General features: G+C 58.4%; 8 non-coding genes and 1 pseudogene across 8 annotated transcripts; all 9 read left to right on the forward strand.

The window, feature by feature from the left end:
* LOC148164027 (small nucleolar RNA SNORD116) lies at positions 1 to 95 on the forward strand. The gene has a single exon (XR_015768693.1). It is a non-coding gene; the product is annotated as a small nucleolar RNA SNORD116 (small nucleolar RNA).
* A 2,816-nt stretch (positions 96 to 2,911) lies between these two features.
* Positions 2,912 to 3,006, forward strand: LOC148164028 (small nucleolar RNA SNORD116). The gene has a single exon (XR_015768694.1). It is a non-coding gene; the product is annotated as a small nucleolar RNA SNORD116 (small nucleolar RNA).
* Positions 3,007 to 5,822: 2,816 nt separating this feature from the next.
* Positions 5,823 to 5,917, forward strand: LOC148164029 (small nucleolar RNA SNORD116). Its single transcript, XR_015768695.1, has one exon. It is a non-coding gene; the product is annotated as a small nucleolar RNA SNORD116 (small nucleolar RNA).
* Positions 5,918 to 6,398: 481 nt separating this feature from the next.
* LOC114196584 (small nucleolar RNA SNORD116) lies at positions 6,399 to 6,493 on the forward strand. Its single transcript, XR_003606741.1, has one exon. It is a non-coding gene; the product is annotated as a small nucleolar RNA SNORD116 (small nucleolar RNA).
* Positions 6,494 to 7,677: 1,184 nt separating this feature from the next.
* Positions 7,678 to 7,770, forward strand: LOC114196581 (small nucleolar RNA SNORD116). Its single transcript, XR_003606739.1, has one exon. It is a non-coding gene; the product is annotated as a small nucleolar RNA SNORD116 (small nucleolar RNA).
* Positions 7,771 to 10,341: 2,571 nt separating this feature from the next.
* LOC114196580 (small nucleolar RNA SNORD116) lies at positions 10,342 to 10,434 on the forward strand. Its single transcript, XR_003606738.1, has one exon. It is a non-coding gene; the product is annotated as a small nucleolar RNA SNORD116 (small nucleolar RNA).
* A 2,608-nt stretch (positions 10,435 to 13,042) lies between these two features.
* On the forward strand, positions 13,043 to 13,134 carry LOC114196586 (small nucleolar RNA SNORD116). The gene has a single exon (XR_003606743.1). It is a non-coding gene; the product is annotated as a small nucleolar RNA SNORD116 (small nucleolar RNA).
* A 2,571-nt stretch (positions 13,135 to 15,705) lies between these two features.
* Positions 15,706 to 15,798, forward strand: LOC114196579 (small nucleolar RNA SNORD116). Its single transcript, XR_003606737.1, has one exon. It is a non-coding gene; the product is annotated as a small nucleolar RNA SNORD116 (small nucleolar RNA).
* A 2,574-nt stretch (positions 15,799 to 18,372) lies between these two features.
* LOC114196585 (small nucleolar RNA SNORD116) lies at positions 18,373 to 18,460 on the forward strand (annotated as a pseudogene).
* Positions 18,461 to 21,188: the final 2,728 nt, after the last annotated feature.

Raw genomic sequence — 21,188 nt, forward strand, 5'->3', positions numbered from 1 at the left:
GGATCGATGATGACTCCCTCATTCTGCATTCCTTGGAAAAGCTGAACAAAATGAGTGAGAACTCCCTACCGTCGTTCTCATCGAAACTGAGGTCCAGCACGTTGTCTCCCCCAGGGAAGGTAGGAGTGAGGGACAGCTTCCCCTCGGTCACACTGTCGCAGGCACCAGCAGCACGAGCACCCCCAGCACCGGCAGCGCCAGCACGAGCACAAGCAGCAGCAGCAGCAACAGCAGCACCCAAGGGCCTCTGCATCGGAGGGCCTCGCGGAGCGCTCCGGGTCCGCGAGGGGTTTCCCCTCCTTAGCTGGGCGTTCACGGCGCGGAGGTCCTCGGGGCCGTGGCAGGGCTTTGGTGGCATGTCGGGCCGCCGGCCTCCCAGCCGGAGGAGTCCCATGGCGTGGCGTTGGCACAGCCCCTGACAGCACGTGGCCCGGGGTAGCGTGCGCCAGGGTGGCGCTTCAGGCAGAAGTCCTGGCGATGTGTGTGGTGGAGCCTGCTTGCGGCAGCTCGCGTGGGTACAGAGGGGAGCCCCGGGGCGGCAAGCGGAGATCCCTCCCGCGATCTTTTTCCCGATGACGTCCGTGCGGCTCCCCTCAGTGTAGGAGCCTGAGGGGCAGAGGCGCGAGGCGAGGCCGCTGCCCTGGACAGCGCCGGAGTCTCTCCCAGTGCACGCCCACAGTGACCTCGCGGGACCTGTGTGGTGGGTGCAGGGCGCCAATGGCGCCTCGGTACTGGCTCTTACATTGGCCCACAAAGGCCGGGAACGGGAAGGACGGCAGGCGTGTTGATTCCACGAAGGTGCGCGGCCTTAGCCGTTGTCTTTGCTTGGAGAAATCCGGTCATGGTTCCGTGGGTTGTGGGCACCCTACCGCCTCCGTGCCCACGTCACGGCGGCCACCAGCTGGCCACCGGGCCCGCCTTCAAGGTGCCTTGGTCCAGCGCTACGGTCCCTGACCGATGCGCCCCTGCGGTCTCTGTGTCCAAACAATGGGCCTCCGTGGGCGTCTTCCCAGAGTCTCGAGGCCGTGCGTAGGTGACGATGCGCAGACTGGCCGGGCCTCCGGCACGTTGCGTAGCCCACGGGGGACGGGGAGACCTCGTCTCCCTCGCCCGCGGCTCCTGAGTTGAGGGTGTGCTCCCGGGACGGTCCCAGTGACTGGGAGGCAGGGGACCCCAAATCCTGCTGTAGGGTGCGGGATCGAGGCCTCTCCTTGCCCCCCTGTATGCCAGGCAGGGCAAGGCAGGCCCTGAGTGCACCGAGGGCAGCCAGGAACAGCGCCCTGGTGGCTAGGGGAGCTGGTCAAACGGGCAGCTCTCCTTGGGCAACGGAGCCGTCTTCCTCTCTCCGCGTCCGTCGCCATCGTGGCGGCGGGCCTGGAGATCCACAGAGGCCATGGTGCTGTTCCTGTGTCGAGCGAGGGGCCCTGGCTTGCATCCCACAGAGTGGTGGACTATCCCTGGCCCTGCCCTTGTGGGTGTCCTCGATGAAGGTCCCTGCGTGAGCCGTGCGGGTCCAGGCAGATAATTCTGGCTGGGGGACCCGCCAGGGCATGCACAAGGACGCGGCTGTGCACAGGGTCGCCGCCTGACTGCACATTTCCTCGGAGGCAGGGCCGACGGAGCCGCTGGCCGTGAACACGCCAGTGCCCTCAGTGGCAATGGGCCCTGGGTTCAGTGCGCCGCCAAGCTGGCACTCGGCGGGGCAGGGCACCGCTTGCCAAAGGCTGAGCTGCCTGGCTCCCAAGGGCGGATGGGCCGTGTTTGCACTACTTTGTGTCTGGCCTGGAGTCCAGGGCCCCTCCGCTCCCTAGTGCGATGGTTTGCCCCTGGCGTCCCAGGGCTGCCAGCATGCCCGCGGCCCTTGGGTTTTGCCGCCAAGCGCTGAGGTGCAGTCACAGCGGGACACCTAGCGGGCTGAGAGTGTCCAGGCGACCCGGCATCCCGGTTCGGAAGCGGGGCTAGGTCGAGACGGCGTGCCCTGCTTTGCCAGAGAGAATTTGAGACGGGGAGTCTCGGGCCATTTTCAGCCGACCCCATGGGCCAAACGGGCTAGTGGAGATTCAGTGGCCCGGTCTCGTGCCGTTGCATGGCAGGACGTGAGGCCATGATTCCACGTCCGGGCAGGGTCTTTCGGGAGCTGAGCCTTGCACACGTGACCACCGACGCCCGTGCCCACCGCCCACCAGGCACGCACACACCCGCCCCTCGCGCACACGTGCCCACACGAAACAGACGCGAACTACAAAGAGGTAGAAGCCCATGTCTACACCCACCCGAACTCCACTTCCACACGCTCACAACACTGCCATTCTGACTCCCACGGCTGCACAGACTGGCGCGCCCGTGGCCGTGCAGACTTGCGCACAGGGCATCCTGCTCAGCCGCCCCCAACCCTGCCTGTGCGACAGAGGGACAGGACAGGCCGATGCGAGGCTGCACCTAGGAAGCAATCGGAGCGGTCCGGCGACCTGAGAACCTGGATCCTTTTCTCACGCGTGTGTGCCATTTGTCCCCACTTCTCAGGGTCGGTGTCCACGCCGGGCTCGCCGTTGGCCCAGGGAAGAAGGCTTTCCTGTCCTCGGATGCGCGGAGGGTGGCCGGGTGCCCGGAAGAAGTGTTGTCCAGCGCGGCGTGGGCACCCTGCGGAGGCATCGCCCAGACGGTAAGCCTTCCGATGTCTCCTGCGCAGACCTTGGCCGTGGGATAGCCTGCGCCCCCCTGAGAGCCTGCCAGTCCGCGCGTACCTGGTGGCATGCGGGCTCTGGCTCCGAGAGCGGCTGGAGCGCCCCTCTTGCTCAGTGGCTCGGCTCTGGTCGGTCCAGGCTGCTGGCGGGCACTCCCACCATCGGCTCAAACGTCTGAGCCGCCCGGACAGCTACGTTCGATGTGCCGGGCGGCCCCGAATGTGCTCGGATCGATGATGACTCCCTCATTCTGCATTCCTTGGAAAAGCTGAACAAAATGAGTGAGAACTCCCTACCGTCGTTCTCATCGAAACTGAGGTCCAGCACGTTGTCTCCCCCAGGGAAGGTAGGAGTGAGGGACAGCTTCCCCTCGGTCACACTGTCGCAGGCACCAGCAGCACGAGCACCCCCAGCACCGGCAGCGCCAGCACGAGCACAAGCAGCAGCAGCAGCAACAGCAGCACCCAAGGGCCTCTGCATCGGAGGGCCTCGCGGAGCGCTCCGGGTCCGCGAGGGGTTTCCCCTCCTTAGCTGGGCGTTCACGGCGCGGAGGTCCTCGGGGCCGTGGCAGGGCTTTGGTGGCATGTCGGGCTGCAGGCCTCCCAGCCGGAGGAGTCCCATGGCGTGGCGTTGGCACAGCCCCTGACAGCACGTGGCCCGGGGTAGCGTGCGCCAGGGTGGCGCTTCAGGCAGAAGTCCTGGCGATGTGTGTGGTGGAGCCTGCTTGCGGCAGCTCGCGTGGGTACAGAGGGGAGCCCCGGGGCGGCAAGCGGAGATCCCTCCCGCGATCTTTTTCCCGGTGACGTCCGTGCGGCTCCCCTCAGTGTAGGAGCCTGAGGGGCAGAGGCGCGAGGCGAGGCCGCTGCCCTGGACAGCGCCGGAGTCTCTCCCAGTGCACGCCCACAGTGACCTCGCGGGACCTGTGTGGTGGGTGCAGGGCGCCAATGGCGCCTCGGTACTGGCTCTTACATTGGCCCACAAAGGCCGGGAACGGGAAGGACGGCAGGCGTGTTGATTCCACGAAGGTGCGCGGCCTTAGCCGTTGTCTTTGCTTGGAGAAATCCGGTCATGGTTCCGTGGGTTGTGGGCACCCTACCGCCTCCGTGCCCACGTCACGGCGGCCACCAGCTGGCCACCGGGCCCGCCTTCAAGGTGCCTTGGTCCAGCGCTACGGTCCCTGACCGATGCGCCCCTGCGGTCTCTGTGTCCAAACAATGGGCCTCCGTGGGCGTCTTCCCAGAGTCTCGAGGCCGTGCGTAGGTGACGATGCGCAGACTGGCCGGGCCTCCGGCACGTTGCGTAGCCCACGGGGGACGGGGAGACCTCGTCTCCCTCGCCCGCGGCTCCTGAGTTGAGGGTGTGCTCCCGGGACGGTCCCAGTGACTGGGAGGCAGGGGACCCCAAATCCTGCTGTAGGGTGCGGGATCGAGGCCTCTCCTTGCCCCCCTGTATGCCAGGCAGGGCAAGGCAGGCCCTGAGTGCACCGAGGGCAGCCAGGAACAGCGCCCTGGTGGCTAGGGGAGCTGGTCAAACGGGCAGCTCTCCTTGGGCAACGGAGCCGTCTTCCTCTCTCCGCGTCCGTCGCCATCGTGGCGGCGGGCCTGGAGATCCACAGAGGCCATGGTGCTGTTCCTGTGTCGAGCGAGGGGCCCTGGCTTGCATCCCACAGAGTGGTGGACTATCCCTGGCCCTGCCCTTGTGGGTGTCCTCGATGAAGGTCCCTGCATGAGCCGTGCGGGTCCAGGCAGATAATTCTGGCTGGGGGACCCGCCAGGGCATGCACAAGGACGCGGCTGTGCACAGGGTCGCCGCCTGACTGCACATTTCCTCGGAGGCAGGGCCGACGGAGCCGCTGGCCGTGAACACGCCAGTGCCCTCAGTGGGAATGGGCCCTGGGTTCAGTGCGCCGCCAAGCTGGCACTCGGCGGGGCAGGGCACCGCTTGCCAAAGGCTGAGCTACCTGGCTCCCAAGGGCGGATGGGCCGTGTTTGCACTACTTTGTGTCTGGCCTGGAGTCCAGGGCCCCTCCGCTCCCTAGTGCGATGGTTTGCCCCTGGCGTCCCAGGGCTGCCAGCATGCCCGCGGCCCTTGGGTTTTGCCGCCAAGCGCTGAGGTGCAGTCACAGCGGGACACCTAGCGGGCTGACAGTGTCCAGGCGACCCGGCATCCCGGTTCAGAAGCGGGGCTAGGTCGAGACGGCGTGCCCTGCTATGCCAGAGAGAATTTGAGACGGGGAGTCTCGGGCCATTTTCAGCCGACCCCATGGGCCAAACGGGTTAGTGGAGATTCAGTGGCCCGGTCTCGTGCCGTTGCATGGCAGGACGTGAGGCCATGATTCCACGTCCGGGCAGGGTCTTTCGGGAGCTGAGCCTTGCACACGTGACTACCGACGCCCGTGCCCACCGCCCACCAGGCACGCACAGACCCGCCCCTCGCGCACACGTGCCCACACGAAACAGACGCGAACTACAAAGAGGTAAAAGCCCATGTCTACACCCACCCGAACTCCACTTCCACACGCTCACAACACTGCCATTCTGACTCCCACGGCTGCACAGACTGGCGCGCCCGTGGCCGTGCAGACTTGCGCACAGGGCATCCTGCTCAGCCGCCCCCAACCCTGCCTGTGCGACAGAGGGACAGGACAGGCCGATGCGAGGCTGCACCTAGGAGGCAATCGGAGCGGTCCGGCGACCTGAGAACCTGGATCCTTTTGTCACACGTGTGTGCCATTTGTCCCCACTTCTCAGGGTCGGTGTCCACGCTGGGCTCGCCGTTGGCCCAGGGAAGAAGGCTTTCCTGTCCTCGGATGCGCGGAGGGTGGCCGGGTGCCCGGAAGAAGTGTTGTCCAGCGCGGCGTGGGCACCCTGCGGAGGCATCGCCCAGACGGTAAGCCTTCCAATTTCTCCTGCGTAGACCTTGGCCGTGGGATAGCCTGCGCCCCCCTGAGAGCCTGCCAATCCGCGTGTGCCTGGTGGCATGCGGGCTCTGGCTCCGAGAGCGGCTGGAGCGCCCCTCTTGCTCAGGGGCTCGGCTCTGGTCGGTCCAGGCTGCTGGCGGGCACTCCCGCCATCGGCTCAAACGTCTGAGCCGCCCGGACAGCTACGTTCGATGTGCCGGGCGGCCCCGAATGTGCTCGGATCGATGATGACTCCCTCATTCTGCATTCCTTGGAAAAGCTGAACAAAATGAGTGAGAACTCCCTACCGTCGTTCTCATCGAAACTGAGGTCCAGCACGTTGTCTCCCCCAGGGAAGGTAGGAGTGAGGGCGACCTCAGCACCTGGATCCTTTTGTCACACTTGTGTGCCATTTGTCCTCACTTCTCCGGGTTGGTGTCCAAGCCGGGCTTGCTGTTGGCCCAGAGAAGAAGGCTTTCCCATTCTCAGATGCACAGTGGTTGGCCGGGTCCCTGGTAGAATTGTTGTCCAGCGCAGTGTGGGCACCCTGCGAATGCATCGCCAAGACAATAAGCCTTCCATTGCCTCCGTTGTAGACCTTGGCCGTGCGATTTCCTGTGTCTGCCTCAGAACCTGCCAGTGCGCATGTGCCTGGTGGCATGCGGGGTCTGTCTCCAAGAGTGGCTGGAGCCTACCTCTTGCTAGTGGTTTGGCTCTGTATGGTCCAGGCTGCTGGCGGCACTCCGGCCATCGGCTCAAACATCTGAGCCACCCAGCTAGCCTCGTTCTATGTGCCATGTGGCCTGAATGTCCTTGGATCGATGATGACTCCCTCATTCCGCATTCCTTGGAAAAGCTGAACAAAATGAGGGAGAACTCCCTACCGTCGTTCTCTTTGAAACTGATGTCCAGCACCTTGTCTCCCCTCCATGAAGGTAGTAGTAATGGACAACTTTCCCTCAGTCACACTGTCGCAGCACCCCCATCACCAGCACCAGCACTAGCACCATTAGCATCAGCACTGCCACCAGCAGCATCAGCAGCATCAGCAGCAGCAGCACCCTGTGGCCCCAGCATTCATGAAGGGATGGGATCTGGCCGCAGCAGAGAGGGCAGGAGCATGGGTGGCTGGCTGTGGGAGGCCACTTGTGCCCCTGTGGTCCTAGGCCACTAAGGGTCCTCTCCATGAAACTTCCAGCCTCAGTGCTCCTGGGGTGTTTCCCCTTGAGCTGGGGGCAGTTCCCTTGGGCTAGCTTGCTGATGCCGTTTTGTGTCCACCTGGCTTGCACTTCACTCTTGGGATGAGTAGGTGCTGCTAGCAGATTTGCACCCTGCCAGGACCGTGGCTGCTGGGCGGAGGTGGACTGGGCTGGGACCCAGATTGTAGGAGAGCAAGGTCCATGAGATCCCCTATGGCCATGCAGATGGCCTGTAGGAGACTGGTGGTGGGGTGCATGGACTGGGGACTCTGTTCTTTGACAGCACTCTGTGTCCAGCCTGGCCCCCGCTTCCCACACCCACCTCTGCCCCCTCCTCCACCCGTGACCTGCTCCACTTCCCGCCACCCTTCCCTCCATCCACCACCCCATATGTCATGCCCCTATGTTTGGAAGCGTTCATGTGTGGGTGTCTGACTGCAGGCACAGAAGGAACCTCCAGATTATAGGGAGAGGCAGAGCAGTGTGTCCCCACTGCATGGCACTGCCGTGGACGCCCACAGACCTGTCCACCATGCTGAAGCACACCTGTCTCATCTCCTCACTTCCCAGGTAGAGTTGGCTACACGCGGGTTTCCATGAGCATTGGCGAGTCACATTCTGCCTCATCGGTGATGCCCTGTCTGTGAGGCGAGGACGGCCCAGGAGAGTAGCGCTGTGTAGTCTGGTTATGTGGGAGCCACTGGTGTGAGCGGTAAGAAACTCGCCTCTGCCTCAACCGGACAGGGTCCTTTGCAAGGCGTCCTTGGCCGAGGATGGTTCCCTGGCCACGCTGTGGCTTGCACTTGGGTTCTGCAAGGGCTGATGTGTGTGAATGCATCAGCTATCCCAGGCTGGAGCCCGGCACTTTTAACGTTCTGTGTCCTGAAACGTGCTTGGATCGATGATGACTCCCTACAAATGCATTCCTTGGAAATCTGAACAAAATGAGTGACAATCCCTACCGTCGTCCTCATCGGAACTGAGGTCCAGCACGTGGCTCCACCTGGGAACTCAGAGTGAGGGACACATGCTCTCTGATAGCTTTACTGGTAGCTAGGAGTGTGCGCCAGGTTTGGAAGTTGCTGTCTGGTGGGGGAAAGTCTCAGCAGCAGAGGGATACCCACCCCCACCCCTAGGGATTGCCTGCCGTGACATGGGCCATCTGGGTGCAATGGTCTGGCCTCTCCTAGAGCAGCCTGGGAGGGTGCGGGTGACAGAGGTCGGCGTACCACGCCGCATGGGTGCAGGCTGTCTTGGAGTCACTGAGGCACTCCTCGCCACTGCTCACCCCCACTCCTGCCACCACCCTGGCCACAGCCCCGGCCCTGGGCCCTCTTCTTCCCTTGCCCTTGTGCCTTGTCTGCTCCAGACCAGAGAGGTTTTGGAAAAGCAACAGGAGAAGGGCCTCAGGCCAGGCTCAGGGCAGGCTTTTTCCTCAGCTGCTCCATGGCAGAGGGCTCATGGAGTGCCTTGTTTGTAGGGCAGGCTCAGGGGTTTCAGAAATGGGGAGGTCAGATACGCTGACCACATCGCCTGGGCGGCAGCATCCATCCTGTGGACCGTGGCCATCATGGTGGCTTATGGGGATGTGGCAGTGAGGACAAATGGACGTGGCTTGCGGGTGACTGTAGGAAGCCCTTGGTAGAGATAGAGGCAGTTAGAACCATAGTCCTTGGAATGACTCATCAGTGCGACATGGGGGTTGGAGGCAGGGTGATCCCCCTGCTGGGACAGGTCACCCCTGGCCACAGGAACACAGGAGAGAAGCCTGCCCAGGTGACGGTGAGCCTCAGGAGGCCAGGGTGCCCGTCTGCGGTGGGCTTGACGTGTTTCCTCTTAGGGGGAGGCGGCAGTGCCTGGGCGTCTTGGGGTTGCCAGTGGTGTTCAGATGGGCAGGTCGAATCTGGGAGCCAGTGCCCTTCCAATGCCCTCCCCTCCCCTTCACAGCTGACTTCGGCAGGTACGGCAGTGAATGGTGACCTGGAGAGGCTCCCTCAGGGTGGATAGCCAGCCCATGCAAGTTTCCCCAGAAGTTAGGGTTTCCAACGGGAGGGCAGTGGGCACCAACTGGCAGAATATGGCGGGGAACAGTGCTGTGAGAATTGCTCTTGGACTAGGGGCAGTTGAGGCTGTGGGATCAGGGTACGGGCTGACGGGGCTTTCTGCTCGGTGGCTAGATCCACACATGATTTCTGTGTGCTTCCTTTTGGGGCAGAGGTGGAAACCCCAGGCCCGCGGACAGCTGGGTTGGTTTCTCAGGTCAGGTGGTGCTGCCGGTCCAAGGCTTGGCCCCTTGTGGCATGGCCCCCAGGGCAGGATTGGGCCACATTGCAGGGCCCAGTGGGCTTCTGGTGATGCAGGCCTCCATGGGTGACAGTGGAATGGGGCGGACACACAAGTGGCATTAGTGTGTGAGGTCACCCCCTGCACAGGTCCTGCTCTGGACCCCACCCGAACCAGTGTTGGTGACCTCATGCCAGACGGTTTGGTCACTGGCACCTCGGGAACTGGGGACTCTTGAGCCCCAGGTGGGCTTTCTGCATTGAACAAGGGAGGGGATCTGGCTGTGGCAGAGAGGGCAAGAGCATGGGTGGCTGGCTGTAGGAGGCCACTTGTGCCCCTGTGGCCCTAGGCTATGAAACATCGTCTCCCGGAAGCTTCTGGGCTCATCACTCCTGGGGTGGTTCCCCTCGAGCTGAGAACTGTCCCCTTGGGCTAGCTTGCCGATGCTGTTTTGTGTCTCCTTGGAGTGCACTTCACTTTCAGGACGAGTAGGTGCTGCAAGCGGGTTTTCTATCTGCGACGGCCATTTTTGGGTGGAGGTGTTCTGGGCTGGGACCCAGACCATGTGGGACGAGGTCCACGAGATCCCCTATGGCCGTGCAGACAGCATGTAGGAGACCAGTGGTGGGGTGTGTGGATTGGGGATTCATTTCCTTTGCAGCACTCTGTGCCCAGGGTGGCCCCCCCTGCCCACTCCCACCTACTCCACCTATTCTGCCTGTGACCCACTCCCCTTCCTGCCACCCTTCCCTCAATCCCCCACCGCATAACCCATGCCCCCATGCTTGGAAGCATCCACGTGTTGGTGTCTGTCTGCAGGCATGGAAGGAGCACCCAGATCCTAGGGAGAGGCAGAGCAGCATGTCCCCACTGTGTAGCACTGCTGTGGATGCCCACAGACCTGTCCACTATGCTGAAGCACACCTGTCTCTTCTCCCCACTTCCCAGGTGAAGTTGGCTGGATGTGGTTGTCCGTGAGCATCGGGGAGTCCCATTCTGCCTCATTGGCATTGCCTGGCCTGCGAGGTGAGGACAGCCTGGGAGAGTAGCGCTGTGTGTTCTGTGGTCACGTGGGAGCTGCCGGCATAAGCAGTAAGAGGCTTACCTCTGCCTCAGGTGGCTGGGGTCCTTCCCAAGGCCTCCTTGGCCAAGGATGGCTTCCCTGGCCAGGCAGTGCTTGCTCTTGGGTTCTGCCGAGGCCCGATGTGTGTGAATGCATTGACTGTCCCAGGTTGGAGCCCGGCACTTTTAATATTCCATGTCCTGAAACGTGCTCGGATCGATGATGACTCCCTACAAATGCATTCCTTGGAAATCTGAACAAAATGAGTGACAATCCCTACCGTCGTCCTCATCGGAACTGAGGTCCAGCACGTGGCTCCACCCCGGAACTCAGAGTGAGGAACACATGCCGTCCGATAGCTTTCCGGTAGCTAAGAGTGCACGCCAGGTTTGGAAGTCACCCCTCTGTCTGGGAAATGTCTTAGGAGCGGAGGGATGCCTGCCCCCACTGCTAGGGGATTGCCCATGGCCAGAGTTCCATCTGGGTGCAAAGGTCTGGCCTCTCCTAGCGCAGCCTGGGAGGGAGCGAGTGGTAGAGGTTGGCTTACCATGTGGTAGAGGTTGACACCGTGTCGGTGCAGGCTGCCTTGGAGTAACTGAGGCACTCCCCACTACTGCTCACCCCCACACCTGCTGCCACCCCAGCCACGGCCCAGGCCATGGTCCTTGCTCCAGGCAGGGCCCTACTCCTCCCTGCCCTTGTTCCTTGTCTGCTCCAGGGCAGAGATGTTTTGGACATGGGATATGAGAAGGGCCTCAGGCCATGCTCGGGTCAGTCTTCTTCCTCAGCTGCTCCATGGCAGACGGCTCGTGGAGTGCCCTGGTAGGGCAGGCTCAGGGGTCGTTGGGATTGCGGAGGTCGACTATGCCAACCATATCGTCTGGGTGACAGCGTCATCCATCCAGTGGGCCATGGCCATCATGGTGGCTTACAGGGATGCAGCTCTGAGGTTAAAGGGCCATGGCCCATGGGCGACCAGAGAAAGCCATCGGCAGAGATAGAGGCAGTTAGAACCGTGGTCCCCGAAACGATCGTTAGTGCAAAGTGGTGTTTGAGGCAGTGTGATACCCCCACTGGGACAGGTCACCCCTTGCCACAGGCATACAGGAGGGAAGCTTGCCTGGGTGACGGTGAGCCTCGGGAGGCCAAAGTGTCCATCTGCGGCAGGCGTGGCGTGTTTCCTCGTAGTGGGAGGCAGCAGCGCCTGGGCATCTTGGGGTGTCTGGTGGGTTTCAGATGGGCAGGTTGAATCTGGGGGCCAATGCCCTTTCCAACGCCCTGCCCTCCCTGCACAGCCGACTTCCGCGTGCAAGCCAGTGAATGGGCCCCTGGAGAATTTCCTTCAGCATGGGTAGCTGACCCATGCACGTTTCCCCAGAAGTTTGAGTTTCCATTGGGAGGGCAGTGGGCACCACCTGGCAGAATGTGGCGGGGACCAGTGTTGTGAGAATTGGTCTTGGACTCAGTGCTGGTGAGGCTGCGGGATCAGGGTACGTGCTGATGGGGCTTTCGGCCCAGTGGCCAGACCCACACATAGTTACTGTGTGCTTGCTTTTGGGGCAGAGGTGGGTACCCCAGGTGCAGGGAGGGCTGGGTCATGTTCTGAGTCCAGGCAGTGCTCCCAGTCCAAGGCATGGCCCAATGGGACGCGGTCCCCCAGGGCAGGATTGGGCCCTGTCGAAGGCCCCACGGGCTTCTAATGACATGGGCCTCCATGGGTGACCCTTGGGGAGGGCAGACACATGAGGGGCATGAGAGTCTGAGCTCCCCCCTTGCACGGGTCTTGCTCTGGAGCCCTCCAGAACCAGTGTTAGGTGACCTCCTGCCAGAGGGATTGGTTGCTGGCACCTCAGGAATTGGGGGTCTCTCGAGCCCCGTGTGGGCTTTCTGAATTGATCAAGGGAGGGGATCTGGCCATAGCAGAGAGAGCAGGAGTGTGGGTGCCTGACTGTGGGAGGCCACTTGTGCCTCCATGGCCCTAGGCCACAAAGGGTCCTTTCCCAGAAATTTCCGGGCTCATTGCTCCTGGGGCTGTTCCCCTCAAGCCAAGGTCAGTTCCCTTGGGCTAGCTAGCTGATGCCGGTTTGTGTCTGCCTGGCGTGTACTTTGCACTCAGGACGAGTAGGTGCTGCAAGTGGGTTTGCTCCCTGCCAGGGTCGCAGCTGTTGGGCAGAGGTGTTCTGGACTGGGACACAGACCGTGGGAGGGCGAGGGCCATGAGATCCCCCTATGGCCATGTGGATGCCCTGTAGGAGACCGGTGGTGGGGTGCAGGAACTGGGCACTTGTTTCCTTTGCAGCATTCTGTGACCAGGGTGGCCCCTGCCACCCACCCCTACCTCCTCCCCCTCTCCCACCTGTGACCTGCTCCTCTTCCCGCCACCCTTCTCTCTGTCCCCCACCCCATACCCGATGTCCCCATGCTTGGAAGTGTCCACATGTGGGTTCTGTCTGCAGGCATGGGAGGAGCCCCCAGATCATAGGGAGAGGCAGAGTAGCATGTCCCCAAGCTTGGCACTGCCGTGGACGCCCACAGACCTGTCCGCCATGCTGAAGCGCACCTGTCTCATCTCCCCACTTCCCAGGTGGAGTTGGCTGGACGCAGGTGTCTGTGAGCATCGGGGAGTCCCATTCTGCCTTATCAGCGATGCCCGACCTGTGAGGTGAGGACGGCCTGGGAGAGTAGCGCTGTGTGGTCTCCAGTCACGTGGGAGCCGCCAGCGTAAGCAGTGAGAGGCTCACCTCTTCCTCAGCTGGCTGGGGTCCTTCGCAAGGCCTCCTTGGCCAAGGATGGCTTTCCCTGGCTGCGCAGTGGCTTGGCCCTGGGTTCTGCTGAGGGCCGATGTGTATGAATACATCAGCTATCCCAGGCTGGAGCCCTGCACTTTTAATGTTCCATGTCCTGAAACGTGCTATGATCAATGATGACTCCCTACAATGCATTCCTTGGAAATCTGAACAAAATAAGTGACAATCCCTACCATCGTCCTCATCAGAACTGAGATCCAGCACGTGGCTCCACCCGGGAACTCAGAGTGAGGGACATATGCCGTCTGATAGCTTTACTGGTAGCTAGGAGTGCGTGCCAGGTTTGGAAGTTACCGTCTAGTGGTGGAAAGTCTCAGCGGCAGAGGGATGCCCACCCCCACCCCTAGGGATTGCCCGCCGTGACTCGGGCCATCTGGATGCAATGGTCTGGCCTCTCCTAGAGCAGCCTGGGAGGGTGTGGGTGGCAGAGGTCGGCGTACCACGCCGCATGGGTGCAGGCTGTCTTGGAGTCACTGAGGCACTCCTCGCCACTGCTCACCCCCACCCCTGCCAGCACCCCAGCCACAGCCCCGCCCCCGGGCCCTCTCTGTCCCTTGTCCTTGTGCCTTGTCTGCTCCAGACCAGAGAGTTTTTGGAAAACGACAGGAGAAGAGCCTCAGGCCAGGCTCAGGGCAGGCTTTCTCCTCAGCTGCTCCATGGCAGAGGAGTCATGGAGTGCTTTGCTGGTAGAGCAGGCTCAGGGGTTTTCAGGAATGGGGAGGTCAGCTATGCTGACCACATTGCCTGGGCAGCAGCATCCGTCCTATGGACCATGGCCATCATGGTGGCTTACGGGGATGTGGCAGTGAGGTCAAATGAATGTGGCCTGTGGGCGACTGTGGGAAGCCCTTGGTAGAGATAGAGGCAGTTAGAACCGTAGTCCCTGGAATGACTCATTAGTGTGATGTGGGGGTTGGAGGCAGGGTGATCCCCCTGCTGGGACAGGTCACCCCTGGCCATAGGAACACAGGAGAGAAGCCTGCCCAGGTGACGGTGAGCCTCGGGAGACCAGGGTGCCCGTCTGTGGTGGGCTTGATGTGTTTCCTCTTAGGGGGAGGTGGCAGTGCCTGGGCATCTTGGGGTTGCCAGTGGTGTTCAGATGGGCAGGTCGAATCTGGGGGCTGGTGCTCTTTCCAGCGCCCTCCCCTCCCCTTCACAGCTGACTTTGGCAGGCATGGCAGTGAATGGTGACCTGGAGAGGCTCCCTCAGGGTGGATAGCCAGCCCACGCAAGTTTCCCCAGAAGTTAGTGTTTCCAACGGGAGAGCAGTGGGCACCAACTGGTGGAATGTGGCGGGGAACAATGCTGCAAGAATTGCTCTTGGACTAGGGGCAGGTGAGGTTGTGGGATCAGGGTATGTGCTGATGTGGCTTTCTGCCCAGTGGCCAGATCCACACATGGTTCCCACGTGCTTGCTTTGGGTCAATGGTGGGTAACCCAGGCCCATGGATGGCTGGGTTGGTTTCTTAGGTCAGGCGGTGCTCTGGGTCTGTCTCGGCACCCTGTGGCATGGCCCCCAGGGCAGGATTGAGCCACGTTGCAGGGTCCAGTGAGCTTCTGGCGAGGCGTGCCTTCGTGGGTGACAGTTGGATGCAGGCGGACACGCAAGAGGCATTAGCGTGTGAGGTCACCCCCTGCACAGGTCCTGCCCTGGAGCCCACCTGAACCAGTGTTAAGTGACCTCCTGCCAGATGGTTTGGTCGCTGGCACCTCAGGAATTGGGGACTCTCCACTCCCATGTGGACTTTCTGCATGAACAAGGGAGGGGATCTGGCCACGGCAGAGAGGGCAGAAGTATGGGTGGCCGGCTGCGGGAGGCCACTTGTGCCCCTGTGGCCCTAGGCCATGAAGCGTCCTCTCTTGGAAGCTTCCAGGCTCATTGTTCTTGGGGCGGTTCCCCTCGAGCTGAGAACAGTCCCCTTGGGCTAGCTTGCCGATGCTGTTTTGTGTCTCCCTGGAGTGCACTTCGCTTTCAGGACGAGAAGGTTCTGCAAGCGGGTTTGCCACCTGCGAGGGCCATTTTTGGGTGGAGGTGTCCTGGGCTGGGACCAAGACCGTGGGAGGGCAAGGTCCATGAGATCCCCCTATGGCCGTGTGGACAGTGTGTAGGAGACCAGTGGTGGGTTGCGTGGACTGGGGACTCGTTTCCTTTGCAGCACTCTGTGCCCAGGGTGGCCCCCGCTGCCCAACCCCACCTCCTCCCCCTCCCCCACCCACAACCCGTTCCCCTTCCGGCCACCCTTCCCTCAATCCCCCACCCCATAACCCATCCCCCATGCTTGGAAGCGTCCACATGTGGGTGTCTGTCTGCAGGTATGGAAGAAGCACCCAATCGTAGGGAGAGGCGGAGCAGCATGTCCCTGCTGCGTGGCATTGCTGTGGATGCCCACAGGTCTGTATGCCATGCTGAAGCACACCTGTCTCTTCTCCCCACTTCCCAGGTGGAGTTGGCTGGATGTGGTTGTCTGTGAGCATCGGGGAGTCCCATTCTGCCTCATCAGGGATGCCCGGCCTGCCAGGTGAGGACAGCCTGGGAGAGTAGCGCTGTGTGTTCTGTGGTCACATGGGAGCCACCAGCATAAGCGGTAAGAGGCTCGCCTCTGCCTCAGGTGGCTGGGGTCCTTCCCGAGGCCTCCTTGGCCAAGGATGGCTTCCCTGGCCGGGCGGTGGCTTGCCCTTGGGTTCTGCCGAGGGCCGATGTGTGTGAATGCATCGACTGTCCCAGGTTGAAGCTAGGCACTTTTAATGTTCCATGTCCTGAAACGTGCTCGGATCGATGATGACTCCCTACAAATGCATTCCTTGGAAATCTGAACAAAATGAGTGACAATCCCTACCGTCGTCCTCATCGGAACTGAGGTCCAGCACGTGGCTCCACCCGGGAACTCGGAGTGAGGGACACATGCCGTCTGATAGTTTTACCAGTAGCTAGAAGTGTACGCCAGCTTTGGAAGTCACCCCTCTGTCCGGGGAAAGTCTCAGGAGCGGAGGGAGGCCCTCCTCCACCCATAGGGGATTGCCCACGGCGACCAGGGCCGTCTGAGTGCAAAGGTCTGCCCTACCCTAGAGCCACCTGGTATGGAGCGAATGGCAGAGGTCGGCTTACCATTCCATGTGGGTGCAGACTGCCTTGGAGTCACTGAGGCACTCCCCACCACCACTCACCCCAGCCATGGCCCAGGCCTTGGTCCTTGCACCAGGCAGGGCCCTGCTCCTTCCTGCCCTTGTTCCTTGTCTGCTCCAGGGCAGAGACATTTTGGACATGGGATATGAGAAGGGCCTCAGGCCATCCTCGAGTCAGTCTTCTTCCTCAGCTGCTCCGTGGCAGACGGCTGGTGGAGTGCCCTGGTAGGGAAGGCTCAGGGGCCGTTGGGCTTGGGGAGGTCAGCTATGCCGACCATATTGCCTGGGTGACAGCATCGTTCATCCAGTGGGCCAAGGCCATCATGGTGGCTTACGGGGATGCGGTTCTGAGGTTAAAGGGCCACGGCCCACGGGCAACCAGAGGAAGCCCTCGGCAGAGATAGAGGCAGTTAGAACTATGGTCCCTGAAACGATCGTTAGTGCAACGTGGGGTTTGAGCTGTGGTGATCCCCCTGCTGGGACAGGTCACCCCTTGCCACAGGCACACAGGCGGGAAGCTTGCCTGGGTGACGGTGAGCCTCAGGAGGCCAAGGTGTCCATCTGCAGCAGGCGTGACGTGTTTCCTCGTAGGGGGAGGCAGCAGCGCCTGGGCGTCTTGGGGTGTCTGGTGGGTTTCAGATGGGCAGGTTGAATCTGGGGGCCAATGCCCTTTCCAACGCCCTGCCCTCCCCGCACAGCTTACTTACATGGGCAAGGCAGTGAATGGGCCCCTGGAGAATTTCCTTCAGCATGGGTAGCTGACCCATGCATGTTTCCCCAGAAGTTTGAGTTTCCATTGGGAGGGCAGTGGGCACCACCTGGCAGAATGCGGCAGGGACCAATTCCGTGAGAATTGATCTTGGACTCGGTGCTGGCGAGGCTGCGGGATCAGGGTACATGCTGACGGGGCTTTCTGCCTGGTGGCCAGACCCACACATGGTTCCCGTGTGCTTGCTTTTGGGGCAGAGGTGGGTACCCCAGGTGCAGGGAGGGCTGGGTCGTGTTCTGAGTCCAGGCAATGGTCCCGGTCCAAGGCATGGCCCCCTGGGGCACGGCCCCCAGGGCAGGATTGGGCCCTGTCGAAGGCCCTATTGGCTTCTAATGACATGGACCTCTGTGGGTGACCCTTGGATGAGGGCGGACACACGAGTGGCATGAGAGGGCGAAGTCACCCCTTGCACGGGTCCTGCTCTGGAGCCCGCCAGAACCAGTGTTGGGTGACCTCCTGCCAGAGGGATTGGTTGCTGGCACCTCGGGAATTGGGGGTCTCTTGAGCCCCATGTGGGCTTTCTGAATTGATCAAGGGAGGGGATCTGGCCGTAGCAGAGAGAGCAGGAGTGTGGGTGCCTGAATGTGGGAGGCCACTTGTGCCTCCGTTGCCCTAGGCCACAGAGGGTCCTCTCCCGGAAGCCTCTAGGCTCATTGCTCCTGGGGTGGTTCCCCTCGACCGGAGGGCAGTTCCCTTGGGCTAGCTAGCTGATGCCGGTTTGTGTCTGCCTGGCCTGTACTTCGCTCTCTGGATGAGTAGGTGCTGCGAGTGGGTTTGCTCCCTGTCAGGGCCACAGCTGTTGGGCGGAGGTGTTCTGGGCTGGGACCCAGACCGTGGGAGGGTGAGGTCCACGAGATACCCCTATGGCCATATGGACGCCCTGTAGGAGACCAGTGGCGGGGTACATGGACTGGGCACTTGTTTCCTTTGCAGCACTCTGTGACCGGGGTGGCCCCCGCTGCCCCCCACCTCCTCCCCCTCTCCTGCCTGTGACCTGCTCCCCTTCCCGCCACCCTTCCCTCTATCCTCCACCCCATACCCAATGCCCCCATGCTTGGAAGTGTCCACGTGTGGGTGTCTGTCTCCAGGCATGGGGGGAGCCCCCAGATCATAGGGAGAGGCAGAGCAGCGTGTCCCCACTGCCTGGCACTGCTGTGGATGCCCACAGACCTGTCTGCCATGCTAAAGCACACCTGCCTCTTCTCCCCACTTCCAAGGTGGAGTTGGCTGGACGCAGGTGTCCATGAGCACTGGGGAGTCACATTCTGCCTCATCAGCTATGCCCGGCCTGAGAGGCGAGGACTGCCTGGGAGAGTAGAGCTGTGTGGTCTGCAGTCACATGGAAGACACCAGAGTAAGCGGTAAGAGGCTCATCTCTGCCTCAACCAGCCGGGGTGCTTCATGAGGCAGCCTTGGCCGAGGATGGTTCCCTGGCCGCGTGTTGGCTTGCCCCTGGGTTCTGCCGAGGGCTGATGTGTGTGAACGCATCGGCTGTCCCAGGCTGGAGCCCAGCACTCTTAACGTTCTGTGTCCTGAAACATGCTTGGATCGATGATGACTCCCTACGAATGCATTCCTTGGAAATCTGAACAAAATGAGTGACAATCCCTACCGTCGTCCTCATCAGAGGTCCAGCACCTGGTTCCACCTGGGAACTCGGAGTGAGGGACACATGCCCTCTGATAGCTTTACTGGTAGCTAGGAGTGCACGCCAGGTTTGGAAGTTGCCGTCTGGCAGGGGAAAGTCTCAGCGGCAGAGGGACACCCACCCCCACCCCTAGGGATTTCCACAGCAACTGGGGCCATCTGGGTGCAATGGTCTGGCCTCTTCTAGAGTGGCCCGGGAGGGTTCGGGTGGCAGAGGTCAGCATACCACACCACGCGGGTGCAGGCGGCCTTGAAGTCACTGAGGCCCTCCCTGCTACCGCTCACCCCCGCCCCCGCCCCCGCCGCGGCCCTGGGGCCCTGCTCTTCCCTTGCCCTTGTGCCTTGTCCACTCCAGGGCAGATAGGTTGGGGACACAGGACAGGAGAAGGACCTCAGGCCATGCTCAGGGCAGGCTTCTTCCTCAGCTTCTCTGTGGCAAAGGGCACGTGGCGTGCTCTGTAGTTTCCTTGGGTTATCTGTTCTAGTCAGTTTAGTGGCCTTGTGGTCTTGTTCTTTTTGATATTCTGACTACCCTTCCTGATAGTCTCCTGTGGAGTGCCTTTCATTGCCTCTTACTGAGTTTTCCCCTTTGAAAATATGTTTTCATCCGTTTGAATCTGACGTCTTCTTCCCCTCAGGTAGGATCATAGTATAAATGATATTTTTTTTCAATTTTTTTAACATACTGTTTATGATATACTGTTTATCTGTTTTTCTGTCCCCTTCATCTTCACACTTTGTGTATCCTTCACATTTTTTGTTTTGTGGTTTTTCTTTTTCATGTTTCTATATATGCTGTTTATTCCCTTAGTTTTTAGAAATCATGTATATTTCAGTGATTCAGGCTTTTTTGTTTTTTCATTTTGCATTCCTCCTTAGGATCCTTTTGTCTATATTGTGTGTTTCAGCTTTGTGTTCACATCATATTATTGATCTACCCAATTATGAATGAATTATTCAGCAAAATGATTTACTTTTATGAAAATTTTTCTTACTATCTTAGCATTGAAATTTCCCAGTGCTTTTTGGATTTTTTTCCAGTGGAACATATTGCATCATGCCTGTTGTATTAACTGTGCTTTTAAATGTCTTTTGTACAGTTCAGGTGGATATCTTCCTTCTTTTGCTAGTGTTCTTGGTGTGCCACTTTTGATGATGACAATCACATGGTTTTGTGGTCTTGTTCTCTCTTCCAAGTGTAGTTCTTTTGAATGGTACCTGAGGTTGTCTGTTCACATTTTATCAAATTTTTATTTGGAACAGTATATTCAATAACTTTTTAGTGTCCTGTGGAAGGTAGTGGATTTTATTGAAGTGTATCTCATAGTTAGGTCATACAATGTGTCATAATTCACATTACTCTATGTTAGTCATTAGTCTTCAGATAAGTGATTACTCATTGTCAAGACAGGAAACTTTATATAATCAATATATTGTGATTGATGAATTTCACTCATACTTAACTTTCTACGTATATACACATATATATCCTTCTATTATTTTCTGTTGTCAAATATTTGTAAAATCTTAATGGATTTGAACTTTTTCTTGTTTTCCAAATGTCCTTTTGTTACTGAAATGTCAAATGAATAATTTTTATATTTGTTAGTGAAATCATATTTTCAGTTTTATACTACTAATTTAGTTTTTTTTACTTTCCTTATGTTATCATGTTTTCAATAATTTTTATATTAGTGAAATCATATTTTCAGTTTTATACTACTAATTTAGTTTTTTTTTACTTTCCTTATGTTATCATGTTTTCTAATGATGTAATATTGAGAATTTTAATTTCTTATCACATGTTAGTTTTGTGAATGTTTTAGGTTATGTTCTTTTCTCCAAGATTGGATAAAATCTTTTGATTCATACTAAGTTCATTTATTGTCTTCCTGTTTTGTCAACACTAATAATGAGCCTATCCTATGAGATTTTTATATCATTTTTAAAGTTTCTTTTTTTTTTTTTTTTACAATTTCTCTTTGTTATCTGATGCTAGCTTTATTTTGGTTTGTTTCCACAGATCTTGTAGTTACAAGGTAAATATGTTTATCATTACTAATTTTAAATCTTTGTGAGACTACTACATCATGGTTTTTAATCTTTTGTTGGTATATTTTGATTTTCTCTTCTTCTATTTGTGCTGTGAGGCATTATAATCTTTTGAGTCATTCATGGTTTCTGTCTTTTTTTTTATTTCCAGAATTTGTACACTTTTCTTAAAATATTTTTAAAGATATCCAAATAAATTAATTTATATAGTTAAATTTAAATGTATGTACACAATGAATTTTACTGTCTTTTGCTTGGTTGACAAATGTACATGATTTTCATTTTTATATACATTTATTACTATAGTTCAAAATAGACAGAAATGGGTTTCATATGAGAGAGTTTATCCTTTGACATATTACATGAAGGAGCTCTTCAGGTATAGTTCTGCCAAAATATATTCAAATGCCAATGGGAATTCTCATATAAGTAAGCATTTTTTCCTGAAGATATTGACATTCCTCTCAGGTTATTGTAGCACTTCAATGACAATGAGACTCTGGCTATTCTAATCAGCACTGGGCCATCAGTGATTCTGGTTACCATGATCAAGTTAGTGTGGATCAGTATCTCGAAGGGTAATATAATCCTGAATGCTCAGTGTCTACCACGTATCTCATTCTGAGATACTCTTTTATAAATGCTCCTGGATAAATGATGAC

The sequence above is a fragment of the Eumetopias jubatus genome, unplaced genomic scaffold (genome assembly GCF_037043125.1).
Source record: "Eumetopias jubatus isolate StellerSeaLion01/CBP00866 unplaced genomic scaffold, mEumJub1_p1.0 scaffold_7, whole genome shotgun sequence".
Classification (NCBI taxonomy): domain Eukaryota; kingdom Metazoa; phylum Chordata; class Mammalia; order Carnivora; family Otariidae; genus Eumetopias; species Eumetopias jubatus.